Source organism: Botryllus schlosseri, chromosome 11, assembly GCF_051294905.1.
Source record: "Botryllus schlosseri isolate E-star chromosome 11, Bs_hap1, whole genome shotgun sequence".
Taxonomy (NCBI): Eukaryota; Metazoa; Chordata; class Ascidiacea; order Stolidobranchia; family Styelidae; genus Botryllus; species Botryllus schlosseri.
Window position 1 is genome coordinate 2,381,858 of NC_137246.1, and position 16,070 is coordinate 2,397,927.

At 40.5% G+C, this 16,070-nt stretch overlaps 2 long non-coding RNA genes across 2 annotated transcripts; one reads left to right on the forward strand and one right to left on the reverse strand.

Annotated features, from left to right (window-relative positions):
• Positions 1–2,909: 2,909 nt before the first annotated feature.
• On the reverse strand, positions 2,910–3,623 carry LOC145450911 (uncharacterized). The gene is made up of 2 exons (XR_013918634.1): positions 3,102–3,623; positions 2,910–3,025 (listed from the first exon to the last, which is right to left on the reverse strand). It is a non-coding gene; the product is annotated as an uncharacterized LOC145450911 (long non-coding RNA).
• Positions 3,624–11,796: 8,173 nt separating this feature from the next.
• Positions 11,797–15,197, forward strand: LOC145449652 (uncharacterized). Its single transcript, XR_013918317.1, has 3 exons — positions 11,797–12,641; positions 13,942–14,127; positions 15,018–15,197. It is a non-coding gene; the product is annotated as an uncharacterized LOC145449652 (long non-coding RNA).
• Positions 15,198–16,070: the final 873 nt, after the last annotated feature.

Below are 16,070 nucleotides of genomic sequence, written 5' to 3' on the forward strand. Positions count from 1 at the left end.
GCTGAGTTTGACGTTGGCCCGACGTACTGGCGTACTTACTATACTGGCTATACGTACGTACTGGCTATACTTGATAAAATTGTTAGGTTACCTAATTTAAGCCTACACACCAAATTTGGTTCAATTCCAACCAGTAGCTGCGTCGCTACAGGAGATGAAAGTTTCTATTTATTATATAAAAATAAATAACGAAAAAATTGAAAATTTTCTGTTCACCCCATGAAAGTGTTAGGTTGTCTATAGAAACGATGTTCACCAAATTTGGTTCAATTCCAACCGGTGGAAGCGTAGTTATTGCCGTCGAAAAATTTGGATTTGAATAAAATAGTATTTACGGTGGGCACCACTATAATAAATAATTAAAGAATTGGTCGCCGTAAATACTATTTTATTCATAATCCAAATTCGGGTGATATCGGTTTAAAGTCGTCTAAATATCAATGTAGGACGAGTCAGACACTGAATGCATTGTCCGGCCTCGCCAATACCGTTTAGGCGTAATCCCTTGCAAGTCCTCGTTGAAATTGATGACAAAGCGACGGAAGACGGGTTTTCATAGGAGGGCTATCCGAGGTTCCGTCACGACCGCAGACGCTACAGGGCCAAATGAGGTAGCGCTGAATTCGTCTCAAAACCACGCGTTCATCGATATCCAATACAATCGTATCGGACTTTTGTCGGACTCAGAATCGGCCTCCAAAATATAGTGTATAGGGAAGTTTCCACCGTTCTCTCGGACACATGAAGTTGCAATCTTTGCAGATTCCGCGTAGAGTAGCGATCCAGTCGGCATACGACTGTGCCTGTAGCAAATTTCTGGGGCAATTTCTTTTATGTTTGTGACACCGAATCTTTTTTGAGCAAAACAGTAACTATAGACCATGTTTGGCGTAATCGGCAGCGTCACGTCTCTAGTATCGATAATAAACACCCTGACTATTCCCCAATCACGCAACACAAATAGTGTCATACAAATAAAAGAAATAGCCCCGAAAATTTGCTACCGGCACGGTCGTATGCCGATTGGATCGCTTACTCTACGCGGAATCTGCAAAGATTGCAACTTCACGTGTTCGAGAGAACGGTGAAAACTTCCCTATACACTATATTTTGGAGGCCGATTCTGAGTCCGACAAAAGTCCGATACGATTGTATCGGATATCGATGAACGCGTGGTTCTGAGACGAATTCAGCGCTACCTCATTTGGCCCTGTAGCGTCTGCGGTCGTGACGGAACCTCGGATAGCCCTCCTATGAAAACCCGTCTTCCGTCGCTTTGTCATCAATTTCGACGAATACTTGGAAGGGATTACGCCTAAACGGTATTGGCGAGGCCGGACAATGCATTCAGCGTCTGACTCTTCCTACATTGGTATTTAGCAGAGTGTAAACGGGATTCTGTACTTGCAAGCTACGGATATCACCCCATAAGCAAGTTATACGGAGGCCAACAACTCAATCAACCCAATGTGATTTTCACAACAACACAACTGCTCCCTTCAACACGTAAAGACGTGCTTCCTGCACTTCAACAAAGTAATGTATTGTACGAATATAGGTGCCGCTGTGATTGTGGCTACGTGGGAAGAACGTCAAGACGTCTGCAGGACCGCAGAAACCAACATGTCCCCAGATTTATCAGAACACGTAAGTCACGCGATGTGAAAAGCTCACCCTTAACTCATCCACTTAAGATTGATGCTGATCGATCAAAGGCCATTAATTCTGCCATCGGCAAACATCTGTTGGATAATCCGATTTGTGCGAATAATTTTCGAGACGACCGATTTCGAGTCGTAGCGCGAGGTCGTTCACAATTCCATATGTGTGCCTTGGAATCAACTTTTATCAAAATACACCAACCAAAACTCTGTCAACAAAAGGAGTTCGTGTACCACCTAAAAATAGTACATTGAACGCTCTCTCATTGGAAATTTCATGCTGGTGACGTCATATTTTGTGATACGATTGTTGATATACGATGTTCTTTCCAATTCTCTACTAGTTGCTGACGATTACCCCTGACGAGTGTCAGCCGAAAATATTCGGGTTCATTTCAATATGAATATACTATTTAATTGTATATTGAAGTTCTGTACCTCCAAGAAGCTCTTTAAATCTGGGTACATGTTGGTTATTATGCGGTCCTAAAGAATTGGCCACCGTAAATACTATAACTCCGCTTCCACTGGTTGGAATTGAACCAAATTTGGTGGAAATCGTTTCTACAGACAACCTAACACATTCTTGAAGATAGAAGCGTTGCGATTGGAACTTCCGATCGACAATCGGGAAATTCTTGGGGAGACATTGAAAGCTGTTAATAGTATCGCCGACGCCGCTGAGAACGTTTGGACCAGACGACATAAGTTTGAGGAATGCAGGCAAAAAACTGGACAATAGTTCCAACAATACTGTGCTGAAATTGTAAGCTTGATCTCCCCATGCAAATTCGACGATGAGATCTTCAACAGAGACTTGGCGACAGCGATGGAACCGCTGCGACCGTTGCTCAAAAAGAGTGATAAGTTATCGCCCGGTTAAGTATACGCAAGAGTAGTAGCCCAGATGGAGGCGATAGCTGACAGGCTTCCTTCAAACACTTCCAGAATGACATCTATTTTATTTTGCCTGATCTGTTTCGGTGTACATAACTATAACAATAGTACCGTATTTTCAGTTATTTTTACATTGTATTGTTGCAGGATGTCAGCTACAGCCATTTTAGATACATTGAATAGTTTAAGATAGTGCTTCTCAACCTTTCCAAGCAGCATTAAGCCACGAACGCACCAGGTTAAATTCAGCATGTCATAAATGCTACCACAAATTATATCAGTTAAACTCATCTCTGGTATCTACCGATTTTAAAACACCCCTTTCCCGGAACTGAGAATAGGCGAAATAACTTCAGTAAAATCGGCTTGTATTTTAACTTGAATTGAGACACTGGTCATGCTCGACGACTGTGGGATTGCCGGCGAAATACTCGTCCACTGTTCTACTCCGTCCGTTGATGAATGCACTGTAAGGCGAAACAACTTCAGTAAAATCGGCTTGTATTTTAACTTGAATTGAGACACTGGACAATGTGGACATACTCGACGACTGTGGGATTGCCGGCGAAATACTCTTCCACTGTTCTACTCCGTCCGTAGATGAATGCACTGTAAGGCGAAATAACTTCAGTAATGATGAATGCACTGTAAGGCGAAAAACCTTCAGTAAAATCGGCTTGTATTTTAACTTGAATTGACACACTGGTTCTACTCCATCCGTAGATGAATGCACCGTAAGGAAAACCCGTAAATTTAAATGCCGACGCGATCAACAGCTTGTGCAGCGGTGTGGATTATGCCAAGTATCGCTGGGAACACTTCATAAGTCCGAGTGAACTATTTGTGGCGACACAATGGGCTCGCGCACTCAATCGCGCATTGTTCAGAAGATTTTCGATTGTCTAAAACAATGGGAATTTTCATCTTTGAGGACGTTTTTGGGGGGGTTCCAGTGCCCGGAACCAGATAAAAATTATATATTCGTGATCAGTATAATAATAGCTTTCGGATAATACCGGTTATATTGAATTTTGAGGTGTGGCCGCCAACGCTAAGATTACCCAATTGGCTTCATTCACTTCGCTTATTCTTTCTATTTATTATTGTAGCGCAGTATCATTTGAACCTCGTAAATCTACAAGTTTCTGACCACTAATTACTAATATTTAGCTGTTCTGTGCTATTGAAGAAAGCTCCATAGATCTGCGTGTGTGATCAGGGTTGCTAGAGAACTAAGAGCGGTCATTAGTCAGTCGGCCAGTGCGTACAACAGGGACTGTAGCATCGACTCCAATCAAGCACGACACCAGCGTATCTTGCAGCAAGTCGTTGCATCGACCGCTACAAACAACCTTTGTTTTGTGCGGTAGGGCCATTCCAAACCGGGACAACAAAAGTTGGAACCACCACATTCCCAAGTCTTCCGAAATTTGGTACATGCATAGATAAGATACATTCGAACACAATAAACTTTATTTGAGGAAAATTGAACTCCATGGTCAAAAGTTACGTCATTTTAAAAATTGATGATTTTCTGCGCATTTGAGATCTGCAGCATGCAGGTTTTATCAAAGTAATATTCGAAAAGGTGTGAACATATATTGGATTATAGTTCAGATTTGGCACTCGGTTTTCTGAGTAGCTAGTCTAATGGTCTATATTCCCACGTGGTATTAAATGCCGTGCGGTGTAGGATTAAGGGTTAAATTGGAGCGAAAGTTAATCCATGGTATGAAATCGGTCAAGCGTGACACAATTTAGAATGCGAATTGTTCGAAACCTTAATAAAATATTCAAGCGAGTAAGGTATCATATGAAAGCTGGCTTCAAGGACAATTTGTCGTAGCTTTTTCATTTTGTTTTTTTGACTGTAAGGTGGTAAAATTGCAATCTCAAGAGTTCACTTCATTTGTACATGGGAACGCGTACAACCAACTCATCTATGCATGTACCAAATTTCAGAAAATTTGGGAATGTGGTGGTTCCAACATTTGTTGTCCAGGTTTCGAATGACCCTGTACGTAAAATAGTGCCCGTAGAAGATCGAGCGTTATAGTTGTATGATTGGTACAAACATGGGCGCCGACTTTTATTTTTGAATGGGGTGGCGGCAGGCCCGTAGCCAGGGAGGAGTCGAAACCCACTCCTTTTGAAACGCAAAACCCCGTCCTTTGGAAATGACCATTCTGATGCTAATATTCAGTTGCAATTCAACTAGTATTATCAGTGTTACGCGCGGCCGCGACCAATTAGCGAGATTCGTCTGTGCACGCATAACACCACGCGATCCCCCGCTGAGATGATAGCGAAATTAGGTCATCGATAGCCGAGCGCTCGGCATTCATCGCTGGACTGAGCAATGAGCACGAGCATAACACGGCGCGGCAATTCTGGAACACGAAAGACAGACAAGAATGATGATTACAAACGCGCGCGGCCAGCACAATGGGATTTTACTTAGTATTGAGAAGCTCGCATCGCGACAATTGGCTGTTGAATAAAACATCGATTTTGACTGCATTGCTGTCATTTCCCGATTTACATTCGCAAAGCATAATTGGATTAATGTTATGGGCACTGGAATAAATTCCAACTAGCAGGCACACACAATAATACACTGTTCAACTTTGCGCTCCGAGAATATTTATTACAAAAATGGTTCACAAAATATTTCAAACGCTGCTTGCGGCCCTCATCGATGCAAATATTGCGCTTTAATTAGAAGAAGGTGAACGTATATTTGGTCGTCAAGTCGCGATAGGAGATGGAGTTTCTTAGAGCGCTGAAATCTACGTTTCTAACGATGAGGTCGAATTTGTACATCTAATAAAGGATCGTTGGTTTGCTGAAATCAGCATCGGTAAGCTGTGCGAAGTGCATAGTAGTGATCAATTTTATCAGACTGTACAATCGGCCGGCAAGGTTGCGCTGATAACGAAATTGCAGACATGCCGCAAACCCGCAATAATTACAATTATAGGGTGCGCTAGTCATACCTAAATACCCAGATTCGGCAATGGCAACGAGCACAATTTGTTTAGACGGGGGCAAAGTTTTATTCTAAAAGATACATAAACAATCAGTCTGAGATTGTTACTGTTTGGCGAAAGTGTTTCTGCGGACGGTAGCAGGCCTGCATGCGGACGCGCTAAAACAAACCACCAACGATAGTACACATGAGATATCGATGACCCATTTCAAATACAAATGATTCACCCTCATTTGCAGTACGCAGCATCGATAATACGAATTGGTGAATTGGCATTTCGCAAGGACGGGATTTCTAGTTATAAATGAGAAATTCCCTGGCTACGCACCTAGGGTTTTAATACCGACAACGCGCTGGTTAATATCAGCGCGGCGCCTACGGCCGACGTAAGCCCCGATAAGCCTGTCGAATTTGGTCGTAAAATGGTGTTATCCACGTGTTATTGCAGCAAGAGCAATATGGGCGCATGCTGCGACGTTATCAATAGAAATACACATCTAATAGTTTTTAAATTCGATCCGCGATATGGTTGCGCTCGATAGAGCCGTCCACGCGTCCATCAATGAAGTTTATTGGAACATACTAGGTTCCCGTTCAAACTAATCAAATAAATTCAGAATTTGCGACACCGAGAATCTCGTGTTGCATCAATATCTGACAACGTAATTCAACGCCGTGCACTGCACAATGCGCAGTATTATTAACAAATCATACACTGACAAGTGACACCGAGGGAATACGAGTGAATAAAGCAGACAAGAATTAGTAGCCTACAGATGATAGCAAACGAGAAAGCGCGCATCTAATCAGTAATTCCTCAACTTGCGTACAGCATAATAGGGTTCCGAGTCTGACATCGCGGCAAATGTTTTCTCATTATAACGTCGTTTGAGCTGCGTTGTTGCATTTCCCGATAAAAGTTGGCAAAGCCTTGTTAGAGTAATGAATATGCGCATGCGCACTTTGCGCAGGAATGATTTTCAATTCGCAGGCATACACAAACACACTGTCTTATTTCGCGATCCAAGCCTCCAATCAGAGAGACTATCACGGAACTAACTCAAGAATTATTTTGTAAACGAATATGGGCGCAAATACAATTTAATTAAAAGAGAAGGAGAACGTGAATTCGCTCGCCTGGCCGAGAAAGAAGATGGTGTTTCTCAGCGCAAGCGTGTCGAAATGAACGTCGTAAACGAGGTTGCTTCGAATGTCTGATTATGATTACTAATCACGGATTACAATTTATTTGGGCGTTTTAAGCACTAGTTCGTCGTCGCCGATGAAGCTGCGTATTCAATTATTCGCGCACGTCTCGGTTAATGGTAATTAGTTGCCATTTACGCGCTATCACGTACTCGCTAATTGACAGCGCTAATGATTTGAAATCGCCGACGGCGGGTGTTTATTCTTATTGTATGGGGTGGCCGCCACCCCATAAATTTGTCATGGGTTGGCTGTGCCACCCCGCCACCCCGTAACTCGGCGCCTATGGGTACAACACAATGGCGCTTATCGCTCTTTTCAGGCTATGTGCACCAGGGCACGAAATTTTGTAATGTCCACAGCGTCACTGATTTTCGTAATCTTGGGGACACTTTCAATATAGAAATTAAACTTAGAACGGCAACGACCGATTTTGCAGCTTCGTTCCGCTTCGCCGAGGCTGGAATGGAGAATTGTTTTGCGTAAGCGACTGTAGGATTTCTGGCAATCCAAAAGCTATCTTCCCGAGCGCAGAAATTACTGAATCTGGTCTTGATCGAAAGCTACTGTTGCACCGATTCCGAAAATATAAATTAAAATAATGATCAGACACTGATCCACCTAGAATCCGTCCTCCAAATCTGAAATATCGGCATTGTTCGAACAATCGGAGAGTCGATGTTATTGCCATTGTGTTGCGGTTACCCGATTGTTCTGAACAATGCCGATATTTCAGAATTGGAGGACAGATTCTAGGTGGATCAGTGCCTGATCAATATTTTAAGTTATATTTTCGGAATCGGTGCAACAGTAGCTTTCGATCAAGACCAGATTCAGTAATTTCTGCGCTCGGGAAGATAGCTTTTGGATTGCCAGAAATCCTACAGTCGCTTAGGCAAAACAATTCTCCACTCCAGCCTCGGCGAAGCGGAACGAAGCTTCAAAATCGGTCGTTGCCGTTCCATGTTTAATTTCTACTTTCATTCTCTGCTGCTGACTTGCAGCAAGGCTCACTTTCAGCCTGGGCTTTTCAGAGCAGTGAGATCGGCCATTGGTAGCCCAGAGAAGCTTTCGACATAGAAGAACCGGGACTCGTGTCGTGACTACAGTGTTTAACAAACCACTGGTTGCCCCAAAGATCGAATGGTGATTTGATGAATCAAATTAAATTAAATCTCTTGTATTCTTCACGACACGTATGCAGGCCAATGCTGCACCAGGACTTGAACCAAGGGTCCAAGGTAGCATCGCATTATGCCAATTTATATTGTGACCCGCATGATAAAGTCATTGATTGAGTGGCTTATAAGTTAGGGTTACCATATTTTGAAAATCTGAAAAGAGGACGCTCTTTCAAAATGTTCGGACTTGCAATACCGGAAAAAAATCCTGAAAATATGGTAAATTTAGCGTTACTTCAGTACTGATTAACTGTATCTCAGTCGAATTTTACCCTATATTAAACCAAAATTCTCAAAATAGAGGACGTTTCGTCGTCCTCCGCGGACACCTTCAAAAAAATCAAAAAAGAGGACAAATCCTCTTAATAGAGGACGTGTGGTAACCCTATCATTATCATAATAATCTTAATCAAGACACACGATGTGTAATGCGATGCGATGCACAAGTCACAATCTGATGTATTCAGCAGATGAGGGAGCGGTCTTTCGATCTAACATATACAACTCGACCCAATGCTCGATGTAACAGTGTTTGATCTAGAATTCTAGATCTTTCTGTGACCTTTCTTTCCTATTCAGACGCTGCCCTGGTTTATTTCATTCGCTTTCTTGGAATCGTCCTTCACCCGGCCTTTGTATTCTTGCCAAGTCCATTGTGTGCGAATAAAGGTGATGTCCTTTAATTCGTAGTATTCGATGTTAATAATATGGTCTGATTATGAAGTCTCGCACTGAGAAACAAAGAGATGACCATTGACCAATGTAAGTGGTGGAAACACCGTGAATCACCACCAACAACAACCCAGGGATATCCCTGCAACAACCGATCAGTTCTCTCAATCGCGGTGATCAGTTAGATCGCGAAGGCATTCCCGCTTGAGCGAGAGTTTTTTGGTAGATGGCGATAATATATTCCGGCAAACCGCGATATAGTTTATATAGGTTCAGTTTAATATTAATAATTTTATCCTGTCAAAACAGAACAAGTTTGCGATGCAATGAAAAGATGATAAGGTGTCGAAAAGACTTCAGTAATCTTCGCAATCATACAAATACCAAGGCCTAGACCAGGAGTTCGTAACCAGGGGCGAGAACTGTTCCAGGGGGTGTGGTGTTGTTGAATCGTTACGATCGGTTAGGTACAGTAGTGTTTTTGAAGATGTTTCTGAGGAACGAAACGGTCCCCAAAATTTCTCCAGTGGTTTCCCAAAATTTGAACTTGCAACTATAGTAGAAGTTGTTTCTCGCTACCCAGCAAACACAAAACCGTAAAAGGATCATCCGGGATCATCTCGATTAGGTTCTGATTTTCTAAGTGTCGAGGGAATGTCTAAAATACGTAGTAGGATGGTCTTGTGGTTATATTCAATCAGAATAAATTCATACTCGGTGTTGTTCCATCTCATGCATTAGGCTTCGTTATATCCGGTAGTTAACCTAATAATGCAAATTTTCTATCTCTCGCGGGTACGACTAAAATACGTAGAAAGGATGACTTTGTCGGTACATTCAATCACGATGAATTCTATCCGGTTTTGTTCGATCTCATGCGGTAGCTTCGTTCTATCCATTAGAAAACAATGTTCTCCCTTCGTTTTATTGCGTGAGGATGTCACCGGTGTTGTATATTCGTGTTGTTGCTCTAAGGTCGAATAGTTTTGTTTTCCTCTGATATATATGATCTTCATTATATATATATTCGCTCTTTCGGTAATCTCGCATGTTCAACGAGTATGGTTTATAGTTTTATTCAGAGAATAACTAAATAAGTGATATGTTGTACGTTTAGGAATATGATTATCGATGCGTGACTTCTAGAATATTTCAGCGATTCAAATTTTACGTCATCGCGCCATACAAAGATTTGAAGCGCAACAGGTCGCAGCCAGGCATAGTTCGCTCTTTCTGTATGGTAAATGCCGTAAATATATAGGAATTGTGACTGACTGAGGTAGCGGGTTAAAGGTATATATACAGTAGCATATAGCTTATGGGGTATTTCGAATTGCCTGTAGTATATGACGCCTAGAGCTGTTTGACTTTCTGCAAAACAGGTGTAGACAACTATAGAAAAGTTTCAGCTTTTCCAGGTTAGAATTAGAGCTAAACCGTTTTTCCGAATTAGATTACAATTATATTGCTGGCATTTCGCTCTAATTTAGTGAAATTAGACCACTATAATTCGCTTCAAACATTTGAATTACCGGAACCTATACCTAGATTACCTACGGTATATCATAATATTTATGCTTGAATTTTCTAGGTATATAAGTCATATAGATACATTCCTGTAGAACACTGATTCATGATTTTATAAAAGTTGGTGCAAGAATGGACATTTTCAACTTGATGTTGATTAATGGAGCAAAATTTGATATTTGAGTGCAATTATACCTCGAATCCAGTGACAAGATTATTAATCGTTGAAACCAAACGCAGCTTGATTATGTTGGCCCAGAGAATTTGGCTAGCCAGACCATATTGATGGAATATGGTCACAGTAAGATAATATTTTGGGCTATTTTACATGAACTTTCCAACATTTGATTTGATATGTCCACTAAAACAGTTGTTATTCTGCTTTCGAATAAGACCTTAATTGCTGGTTTCAATGGTAACTGTGTTTGTCAAAGGCTGCAAAGGTAATTTCTTTTCCTTGTTAGATGTTTATTTGTTTGTTTGTGGTGTTCATGGTGGTGGTTCGACTACACTGGTCATTTTACACCAGGCCGGTTCTTATTATTTATTATTATTCCGTATCTGCCCGATTACCAGTGAACTCGGCACTTAGTGAATTCGGCCGCACAAACTCGGCACTTGGTGAATTCGGCCGTGGTAGATCTCGTAGCGGTACCGGTCACCATGATTGGTTACTGGAATGTTTGCCGGTGAACTTGGCACTTTGAGTGGTTGTCAATGTTGTACGGCGGTCAGGGCATGCGTAGATCACACAGTCACGGCGTGATTAGATCACAGATTGCGTAATTGCGGGAAATAACGCAACGCTCTTCACTTGGTGAACTCGGGCCTTGGAGGAATTGGCACTAGAACACCTTCGCATTAGAAATGCATTTAGTATGAATGAACAGTAGGGCTGTTCAAAAATAACTTTTTTTCCTGAATCTTGCTGGTTACTTGATTAAATCGTTAGGTTGCCTTAAAAAACGACGCATACCAAATTTGAATTCATTCCGACAAATATTCGCGGGTTACGTAGAGTTTGAAAATTTTGGATTTGCCCAAAAACGCAAAAAATTTTTTTTTTTAAATTTTTCTGCCAACCCCATGAAATTGTTGGGCTGTCTTCAAAAACCATGCAAAACAAATTTGACTCAATTCCAAGCCGTAGAAGCGGAGTTATTTCAGTTTTTATTCGATAATTCTGGGATTATCCTTGATTGGTGGATAATCCAAGAATTATCACCGAAAAACTGGAATAACTCCGCTTCTACGGCTTGGAATTGAGTCAAATTTGTTTTGCATAGTTTTTGAAGACAGCCCAACAATTTCATGGGGTTGGCAAAAAAATTTGAGAAAAATTTTTTTTTGCGTTTTTGGGCAAATCCAAAATTTTCAAACTCTACGTAAACCGCGAATATTTGTCGGAATGAATTCAAATTTGGTGTGCGTCGTGTTTTAAGGCAACCTAACGATTTAATCAAGTAACCAGCAAGATTCAGGAAAAAAAGTTATTTTTGAACAGCCCTAATGAACAGTATCAAAAAGGAAATTTAAACGTGTCGTGGCTCGTGGTAGATCTCGTAATCTTGGGATCCTTCAACCGTGTTATCGAGACACCCTAATCCCAGAGTGGAATCGTCTCTCCAAAGGCAAAAAATAATTTATTTTGACGTGATCATGCGAAATATTTGTTGATGAGGAACACTGGCTTGTCGTGATCGATAAACGAAGAAGCGCCGCTTGATGTTCCACAGTTTTGATCTCACATACAACGCCAAGATCCATCTTCTCAAAACTTACACGACACAGGCCCGTGACTCACGCCATCGATTCCAAGCAGACCGCGCGTGGTCGGTATATGAGCGCTGTGTTATTTCCCGTGGCTACGCAATCCGTGATCTAATCACGCCATGACTGCGCGATCTACGGATGCCCTGACCTCCTTACAAGATTGACGAATCACTTGATAATACTATTATTAGTTTGATAATTCATATTAATAGCTGTAAATACACTTCATTTCAAAATTTCCCGAGGGCCGAATTCACCAAGTGCCGAGTTTGTGCGGCCGAATTCACCAAGTGCCGGGTGCATCGGCAACCATCTGCCCACTTACAGCACGGCCCACTCCTAGGCTTTTTAAGACATGGCTATGCGAATCAGATGGCGAGGAGGAGCCTAGATAAACGGCCAACACTTCGGTAGGAATTATGGAGTCGACGTGTCACGCTCGAACCCGCAATTCATTGGTGTTTAGCTATAATGGAACGTACCACTACGTTTCCTCGCCATACCTTGTAAAATGAGACCGTAGCATTTGGCATTTCGTGTGGCAATTGACTTTTGTGTGGAAAATTGTGTTCGTTTTAGAACTTATCCGAAACTTTTATTCCGCCATAGCTTGTATATGATAAAACAATATCGGAATTGATCCTAGAAGAATTCCAAAGCAACTCACCACAAAGGAGGATTTAAAGAAGTTTGATGGAAAATTGAATGAAAGCAAAAGCCTTTGCAAGAGATGTGGTATGTTGAATCTGTTTTGGTATTTTTAAATAGGCCTACTTTGTTGTGCCGATAGCAGACAGTATATATAAACGTAAGATGTGGATGCTATCAAGGTGTTTTTAGAAATTCAGTCAGTCAAAGTGGACGATCGTATTGCTTGGATTATATTTAGGCTTATTTTAGCATCTTTGAGATGCAACTCTAAACGTGGACGGTCATGAACAGTAGGGCTCTTCAAAAATGACTTTTTTTCTCAAATCGTACTGGCTACTTGATAAAATTGTTAGGTTACCTAATTTAAGCCTACAAACAAAATATGGTTCAAATCCAGCCAGTATCCGCTTTGCTACAAGAGAAGAAAGTTCCTATTTATTATATAAAAATGAATAATAAAAAATTTGAAGATTTTCTGTTAACCCCATGAAAGTGTTAGGCTGTCTATAGAAACGATGCTCACCAAATTTGGTTCAATTCCAACCAGTGGAAGCGGAGTTATTGCTGTCGAAAAATTTGGATTTTAATAAAATAGTACTTACGGTGAGCACAACTTTAATAAGTAAACAAAGAATCGGTCACCGTAAATACTATTTTATTTAAATCCAAATTTTTCGACGGCAATATCTCCGCTTCCACTGGTTGGAATTGAACCAAATTTGGTGAGCATCGTTTCTATAGACAGCCTAACACTTTCATGGGGTGAACAGAAAATTTTCAAATTTTTATAACCTATTTATTTTTATATAATAAATAGAAACTTTCTTCTCCTGTAGCAAAGCGGTTACTGGCTGGAATTGAACCAAATTTTGTGTTTAGGCTTAAATTAGGTAACCTAACAATATTATCAAGTAGCCAGAACGATTTGAGAAAAAAAGTCATATTTTAAGAGCCCTAATGTCCATGTGAGAGAAACGTTTTAGGGTAGGCCTACTCATATGTCTCGCAGCGTTCTCTACATAATTGTCAATTGCGATACAAACTGTTTGCTTGTATTGGTAAAGCCATCCAACTTCGAATTGTAAAATGTTGGGAGTCTTGATATCAAATTTTTGAAAGGTGCACTTTGAGAAGATTTGGGAATCTGTCAAATTATACAAAAATTTAGCAAATTCTTTGACATATTTCATCTATTTGGGACTCGATCAACGTAAAAGAATTGGTAATCATTTTATACAATGTATTGTATTTGTAGTTGAAGTATAGTAATAATTCTTATGGTTACCGCACTTGTAACGATTCACGGCCATAACTGGAATAATTAGAATGATGTAACTTTCAAATTGTCATGCATTTTGCAACAACATTGTTCTCAATTTTCAAGGTGCTGACCATTCGAGGAAGAATCACCCACCGGGAATTCACGATCCGTAAACGCGGCCGACTGTTTCTCTCCTCAAGCGGAAGCGACAGAGAAGAGGAACGAAGAGAAAAAAGGAGCAGAAATAGCAAGAGTGTGACAAGTCGCGTCCGTTCGCTTTAATGCGTATTTCCATCCGCGAAGTAGTAGGTGGGAAAACTAATGGGCGTTTGGTTAGGGCTTATATAAGGTTGACTCCAGCGCTGTATTTGCTAAATGTTGCTATGAAATAGGGGTGGTGTCATTTGGTATCAATATTGACTATTGAAAGACCATTTGTTAGTGGTCATGGATTTGTTCGGCCAGTATGCAGTAATTTCTGATGGTCACTTCCCGGGCTTCTGTTCTCTAACCCCTCATGATTGTTATTCTGCTTCTAGTAAGACTGTCGATTCTAATGTTTTATCGTATCATTTGTCGGAGGTTTCGCTCGCTTTATTTACAACGTTTTGCTCTCTGCTAGGTCAATTACTGGCTGAGTATCACTACAGCCTAAGAAACTGCACTAATTCTCATTTTAATGTCTTGCTGGTTATCTTGCTGTCAATTCTAATAATTTATTAATGTCTATACCAGTGCCGCCACTCAAATGTTTTCTCTGTACACAATATTGTTAGGTCTTCAGCTTTCCAGGCAGAGTATCATTCCACTTTCTAGACTTGAGTATATATCTCTCCAACTAGCGGCCAAATAACTGATTCATTTGGATTGTTGAATTGATCATTTTGGACAGAATGTGAAGAAATTTTAGTCAAGAATTCTTTTTGTGTTAGTGGCTGTTTTCAAAGAGTGCTGAAGTAGTCATCGCTGATCTTGATAATCAAGTAGAAGTGACGATTGAAGTCAGTTCTCTAGTCATATAATATTAAAAAATATAATAATAAAACTTGAAAACTTGAGTGGAAATAGTTCAGAATCGAATCCATTTTAGTAAGTATGGGCGAAAAAAATGTAGGAGTCATTCGTTAGTCGCTACCTCTGCCATTTTCGCAGTACGAATGTCTTAGCTATTAATCATCATTTTCATTTTATTTCTGCAGGGTGTTGAAAAAAAAAAGGCCGCATGCTGGTTATTTAACTGGCTCATCAGAAGATGAAACCTGATGATAAGGACTGTTTTCACTTTCTTTCTAATGACATTCGTTCGTTTGTTCGTTTTATTTTTTACAACGGCATTATTGCCAATTCGTTTGAAATTAAATTATCACAAATGTGATTAATATGTAGTAAATAATGTGGTGTGTGTACGCAGCCGTGATCAGGTTAAGCCCATAGTGGTAGAAAACAGGTTATTATATCAGGATCTTCTTCTTCTAACGTAGGATCTACATTCTACTCACCATGTTTAAAGGCTGTAGCATCTGCATAATATTTACATTATTGAAGGACATGGAAAAGACGTTGAATTGAGTCGACACAAAATGCCCCTTTCTACGACCTGCCGAGATCTAATATCTACTATATCGGCTCGGCTTTTCTACATCTTTGGTCTGTACTGTGTTTGCTGGGTATGTCTTATCGATAATACGAATATAGCCTTGTTCTGTGCTTGTGCACTGCCAGTAGCCTAATAAATAATTCGCTATTTTTTGGTATTTAAATGAAACACTTGCGGCCTCTGAAATTTACTAAGCGAACAACAAAACCAAACCTTAAAAGGCCCTTGGTTATGTGTACTCGATATAAATACAAAAATACAATTTATGTATTGCTTTGCTAATATGCAAGAGCAGGAAGTGCGTCAGAACTGCCCTTGTGCTAAAAATATTTTTAGATGTCCTATTGTTACGTAGGCCAATATTGTATCTATTGGTAAAAGTCGAATTTCTCATTCCTTGGCAATTTTGAGGCTCTGGTATTAAAATTATTGAGATTTTCGGAATCAGTGCGTCAATAGCATTCAATTAATACTAGTTATTATCAATATTGAGCTGGCTATGATGAAGTGCGCCATCATCGGTGAGGCTTGGTCCGTCTCTGCCTCACTTATATACCTCACCTTCCCTTTTGCCCTACATTTTAAAATTTAAACCATCAACATGCAAATTCTGTGGTTTTGGATGTATACATTATTAAAATTTAGTTAATAATGA